This window comes from Dendropsophus ebraccatus, chromosome 1 (genome assembly GCF_027789765.1).
Source record: "Dendropsophus ebraccatus isolate aDenEbr1 chromosome 1, aDenEbr1.pat, whole genome shotgun sequence".
In the NCBI taxonomy this organism is placed as follows: Eukaryota; Metazoa; Chordata; class Amphibia; order Anura; family Hylidae; genus Dendropsophus; species Dendropsophus ebraccatus.
The window spans coordinates 131,181,450-131,188,524 of NC_091454.1; positions in this window are offsets into that span (position 1 = coordinate 131,181,450).

Here is a 7,075-nt window from a genome sequence, read left to right on the forward strand (position 1 = left end):
GTAATAAAATAATAGTATCAGCTCTGTGCTATAACACATACAAAGCATTTGTGTAACAAATTGTTTCTACACCCTTGAGTTAAAGAAAAAAAACCTTATAACCCTAAAGCGCTCCCTATTTTGGCCTTCGGGGCACTAACTGTTCTTATTAGGTCCTGGGAGGTAACCACCAATTACTCTGGTATTGCAAATACTTATTAAAGTTCACAATAATGGAAATGATCAATGGTAGACCAATAGTTCTGTGATTAGGTTTTTTTTTTTTTTAATCAAACAGCAATCTTGTTAGATGACACCTAATTTGGAACATTTACATTTGGAACACATATAAAAATAATATATCAGACATTAGAGATAACCAAAATACCTTCCCCTAATTTTTGTTGGTATATTTTGATTTTGTCTCATTGCATACATCTATTAAAGGAGACTTAGGGTATGTGCACACTACGGAATTCCAACGTGTCCACGAGCGGGAGTGAGCTGCGGAATCCGCGGCGGGTGATCCATCAGGATTTCATACTGTGGACATACCCTTAGATTTTAGAAGCAGTCAGTGTGGCCCTTTCCATCTCACAATGTGCTCCAGAGTGCACTTTGTTCTTGATCTGCAGGAGGTATTCATCCGATTTTATTATCAACTTGCTGGAAGAAAATGGGACTCATGTGCATAGATCTTTAAAGAGGATGTACCACCAGGTACATCCTCTTTAACCTGAACCCACGGATCAAACGGCGCCGGCAAGGGGAAACGGCACGGTGCCGTGGTCTGTTTTTTGGACCGAGGCCCGGTTCCCGTGCACGGCGCCATTCTATGCACCGGAACCGGTTGGTGCTCAAGCACTGGAGGTAGGCCGGCCCGCCCCCAGTGGGAGGGAATTCCCTCCCCTGTATGACGCGGCTCCCTTAGAATTAATGGAGCCGCGTCATACAGGGGAGGGAATTCCCTCCCACTGGGGGCGGCCCGGCCTACCTCCAGTGTTTGAGCACCGGCCGGTTCCGGTGTATAGAACGGCGCTGTGCACGGGAACCAGGGCCTCGGTCTGAAAAACGGACCGCAGCACTGGCTTCCCCGTGCCGGCGCCGTTCGATCTGTGGGTTCAGGTGAAAGAGGATGTACCTGGTGGTACATCCTCTTTAACATCTCATTTAAAAGGGTAGTGCGGCGCTAAACATTTATTCACAAAATAACACACATTACAAGCTTATACAACTTTGCAATGTGTGTTATGTAAGTCAATTGGCCCCTTCCCCATGTTCCCCCCACCCCGGAAGTGTGGTGCATTATACTCACTGCATTACTGTCGACCCCCGGTCGCCATCTTGGGGCAATGACGACATCTTCGGGAGGCCAGCCGAACCGCTCCAGCTGGCCCTCATGCCGGCCCCCCTCTGCAGCGTCATCAGCTGCTCAGCCTGCGATTGGCTGAGCATAACTGTGCTCAGCCAATCGCGGCTGAGCAGCTGATGACACGGCAGTGTTAAAGTGGTTCAGAATAAATAATAGGTATTATATTTTAATATAATAGAGGTGTCCACATGCTGAATGCTAAAGTTAAATGTATTTAAAACACTGAAAAGGGGTGTGTTTTAAATTTTTATTAGGCTGTGTTTTTTTATATTTTCAACGTGAACAAGTAATCATTTATCCACTAATACAGTACGCTACTATACTATACAGTAGTATTACCATGTACTGCTGGATCGGCACTGCTATGGCAGACTCTGATAGCAGGTCTGACATGGTATAGCTATATAACCTTTCAGTGGGCCCCTGGCTGCCATGACAATTGATAGGCATTCCTCAACTTGCCTAGTGGGGATAGAGTGCCAACTGTCACATAACTCCCTAGATGCCAGGGTTGCTACTGACTATGACATATAAGGAATTAAAGTTGTTTAAGCCAAGATGGCAGCTGGGGTTGACAGTAATCTGGTAAGTATCCTGCACCACACTTCCGGGGGTGGGGGGACATGGGTAAGGGGGGCATTCACTTACATAACACACATTACAAAGTTGTATAACTTTGTAATGTGTGTTATTTAGTGAATAATTTTTAAACGCCGCACTACCCCTTTAAAAGTCTGGTATAGATCTACTCATTCCCTTAGTGTCAGTTGTTCCATGTGAGAAGAGTTTTTGGAAGAAGACAGGCTGAATACCCAGGTAAGAGAGATTGTTTTAATAAACTGCATGTGTTTGTGTATGTGCAGTCAGTGTAGGAGTGGGGATTTCTTGCATGGGAGCTTATTAAGCTAATTACATTCTATGAGATTACCTGCTGATTTTTATATATGAAGCAGTTACACTATATCAAACTCCAAGCCAAGCAGGGCATTCACATAATGTAATGGATAGATGGGTTGTGTCCACTAGACTAGGAGCTGCTCTTACATAGCAGCATCCAGTACTGAGTCATAGGACATTTATAATATGGTTCTTATAATGAGACATCTCCCTAGGCCCTATGTAATCAGGTAATGAAATACACAGCTAGAAGGTGAAGCTTGAATTGGCTTAGTCAAAGTCTTTATTTCAACACATTATTCAGGCCAGTTTCACACTAATATATTTGTTGCATTTTCACATCCCTGTTGTGGCCACAAACCCTGGACAGACCACAGGCCTACAGACTTATAAGCTGTTAGTTTGGGTCATTAGACCCAAAGTCAGGATCGGACTGCTGCTGTAATAATGATTGCAAAAAAAGCACATATATAGGGGTTTTGTTGAACTGGCCTAAAGCTGTAACACAACCTGTTATGTGATCATTTATCATTGTGCCTCAGTAAGAGTAAATAATCAAATCTTCGCTGCAGTTACTGCTCCTAAAAATGGTCCCACCATTTATTAAAAATAAGGTTGTGATGGTGGGTTGGTATCATTTTGACTTTATGTATCTGGTATTATGTATCTGCTATTATCATTATCATTTATTGTAACAAAGCAGTTATAGGGGACATCTAGAAGTGGGCAAAAAGTTTCCACAACACTGTGTGTGTAGAGTGTAGTATTTATTTAGGGTAGTGCTAGATTTCACACTTGATAATACTTTACAACCACTGTAGTATTTCAGTGCAAAACAGGAAATATGAAGTTATATAGTTGAACATATACAGAAATAAGTAAAGTACTATGTGACAAAGGATTAAGAATAGATTAATATGAAGTGTCAAATGTTAATCATCAGCATGTGGTGGAAATTGCCGCTCCACCAGTCGTTTTGTCTGAAATATGTCATCCTCACTTTAGGCTTATCTCAACACCAAACATTATCCCCTACTCACAGGATATGGGATAACTACTTGATCAGTGGTGGTCTAACTAGAGATAAGCAAATTTCTCATCTAAGCTAAGCGCTTTGTTTGATCAGTGCTCTGCTCATCAAGCCACCGGCCTTTCAGTGCTGCTTCGCTCCCTTAAACTCCTCCCAGGAGGCTGGAAAAAACTGGATCCAATCCTGGGAAACTTCTCCCAGTTTTCCAGAATTGGATCCAGCTTTTCCTCGGCAGAAGTGGAGCAGCGCTGAAAGGCCGGTGGCATTATGAGCAGAGCATTGATCAAACAAAGTGATTCACTTTGTTTAAATGAGCAATTTGCTCATCTCTAGACCATAGAGACCCTAACTGATCCTGAGAACATAGGTCAATTGTACTCTGAATAAATAGATTTTGTATGGATTTGTAAAATTTAAAGCAACCAGAGGTAGAATATGGGTTGTTGAGCATTATTTTTATGCGTTTGAATGGACACGCCATTTTTCATTGTACTATTAACTGAATTATGTATTGTCTTCAATTTTTAGTCCACGATTTTTGCTGATATGTAAAAGTGGAAAGCACTTGTAAAAAAGTAGGAATGGTCAAAATGACGACACTAGCTGGAATTATGGATCTGCATTTTTTTTGCGGCCATTAGAGAAGGAGCTTCCCTAAACAAATACAGATCCCCTAGACTTCTGTTGGTCTGTCTGGGCCACAATTATGGCCTGCACGAGGGCATATCAGTAATTTTTGCATGGATTACGGATCCATAAAAGTACAGACAGTGTAAATAGCCCAAAAGAAATCAATGGTCCTTAAATCTGTCCAGATTATGGACTGACTTATGGAGCGCGTGAATGTAGCCTTAGGGTTTCACTAACCACCTGGTACTTGAGTTGATTGTCCTCTTGGACTGCTCTGTTCCCATTACACGTTTTGAGGAAGCCTGGGTTACCTGTTCATTGGATCACTTTGATGAGACAACCAGGAGGCTGGTTAGTGGACAAACCAGCCAGTTTACCCCTATAGTGCAGTAAGTATAACCATATGCTGATACTGTACCAGTTATATTGAATTATTATTGATGTTTTTGTTTGTTTAAAGACCATTTACATGATACCTTGGCTCTGCAATGTACAGAACCTTCTCTTCTAACTAACACCCTTCTTCCTGCACTCTTTTTAGATTCACAGGCCTAAAACGTATATCTGAGCACTGGAGCCACAGATTAAAATAAGAGTTCTATCTCCTGAATTGTTGTAAGAAGCCTTATTGTACAAAGAGCTGCTGACAGGTCCTTAAGGAATTTTAAATTTTCTAAACTTTTGTCAACTGCGCTGCCACAGAAGTACAACCTGAAAAGAACAGGGCAGACAAAAGACAGTGAGCCCTGTGCTCAATGAAGGCAAGACAAACACGGATGGTGGTACGGACAACGGTTCAGAGCCTGGCAGACTACAAAGTACAAAGACTGTGACAATAAGAGTGGTAGAAGAACAATAGCAGAGGTCAGTATACAGAAAAGGTAAACAGAGTTGTTAGAAAACTTATAGCAAGCACTAGATGTGGGCTAGAGACCTGTATATGGGATGTCAGGAATCCACTCCCAGGCATGATGGGACCAGACCCTGACATCCCAGCAACCACAAGAGGAACAGGAGAACCGAGAGTGGTAAGGAAGGACGTCAGTCATAAAAGTAAAACTAAGGTTAACTGTTTGAGCACTAGAGGGATCTCAGCAGAAGAAGAAATGGGTGTGGTGGAAAATCAATTTTACAAATAACAAATCTATATAACTTTCTGAAAGTTGATTTGAAATAATAAAACATGCGCTGGAGTACCCCTTTAAGGCGTCATTATTCTCCCACGATCATGAAAATCAATAAGAAAAACACCCAGCTGAATGTTGTTGCTTCTCGGACACATAGGGGTAGATTTAAAAAGTGTAATTTCTAAAAGCGGCACTATTAGCAGGTTCTTTGGGTTCTTTTGCCCCACAAGCTGTTTACCTTGCCACTCAATCGCTGTCCCGTTGTATGTGCTGCTTTAAGTGGTGCTTTCTTTTCAGTCTAACACAATGCCCTCTGCTGACATCTCTGTCCGAGACAGGAACTCTCCAGAGCAGCAGCACATCTCCAAAGAAAACCTCTCCTGCTCTGGACAGTTCCTGTCTCAGACAGAGGTGTATGATGCTGCTGAAATCGTCGGTCGCCGCCGCGCACAGCTATTCCACCATAGCGATGCGCTGGTGGCGAACAATGATTTTAGGTCTGAACTTAAATGAATGATCAGCCGATGACACGATAATCGGCTGATCGTTCTCTCCATTCCATAGAGCAATAATCGCGATGATTCGAACGATTATCGCTCTGTGGAATAGGCCCCTAAGTGTATTATGTATCCGTGTTTTTTGTTTACTCAAGTGACATTGTTTGACCTTGTTCCGAAATGTACATTATATATCCTATGCATATGCCAATATGATTGTAATATGTTGTAAAAATGTAAAAACCTTAATAAGCGACTCTTTGAATGTGACTCTTTGAATGTGAGGCGTGCTATCAAGAAACAACATCCAGCCAAAGGTGATCCTGTGGAAGTAATTGGTGAAAAGTGGTCAGAGGGGGCTATCTATTGTAGACATGTCACAGGAAAAGTGTGCGAGGGGAGGTACATCTCACCTAGGTTACAGCTTAGTGTGAGATGGTAAATCTGGGAGAGATCGGTTGCTCAGCAGTGATATGCTGCTGAGTCGTTGTTTAATTTTTCCGGGCCGGATTTACTGGAATGGCGGATAGGTTGGTAGTGGGATCTGCCATTACCTCCCCCTCGATCCAGTGTGGGTTTTGGGATCAGGTGAGCTCTGATCCCAATCAGCCTGAGAAGGCAAAAAGCTCACACAGTGTACAGGTCCCTGCTCTCAGCCAGGAGGAAACAGCCTGCATGCTGTATTTGCTGGGAGCAAGGGATACCACTGCTGCTGGGGATTGTCCATACCCTGCGATACTGTTATCGAAGTGCCAGAGAGGTAAACTGTTTTGTTAGTTAGCGCCCAGACGGGCAAGACCTTTTGTTTTGTTTTGTTCTTTAAGCACAGTGTTGCTATATTTCTGTTATGGACTGTTTATGCTACAAATAAACTCCAAGCTGTTTTATAAGTCCAAGTGTGCTGCTGAAAAGTGTCCAACACACCATCCCCCGGGAAGATCCTTACACTATATTAATTCTGATGAACAGGTGGTGCACATTTAACCCCTTTACTCCCCAGCTGCTTTGGGCAGAGGGGTATTCTGATCACCTAAACTTTTATGAAGTTATAGAGAATGCAAAAGGAAGCAATTTTGCAAATGCTTTCTTTGGATTAGCAAAATTGCTTAGGTTTCCCTTTTGCCCCTTTCTTTCCCTTGACAACTTGTTGCCTAGGTTCCATTGCATTTTCCCTCCCTTCTATGTCTCACACACGTCTTCAGGGCTTGTGGATTGTCCCTGGAGCCAATTCAGTGCCCCCCTTCCACACCCCAAACCAGAAAGTGAAAGGGGCCGTTGGTTGTTTTCTTGCTTAATGTTTGTTGTATTCTTTACCTTTTTTCTATTATTGTACTGTGTGTGAACAAAGCGTTAACATCCTGATTTAAAATAAAATGCTAATATGCATAAATTGGTAAAATTAGCATGATGCATATCTACTATTCTACATATCTTCAAATCTTTATTGGAAAGTACCAAGTATACAGTTACATGTACTATTGCAATGCATTTGTTTGACTTAGTTTTGTGTTACTTATCTTGCATCATTTTAGTTTAATATAAT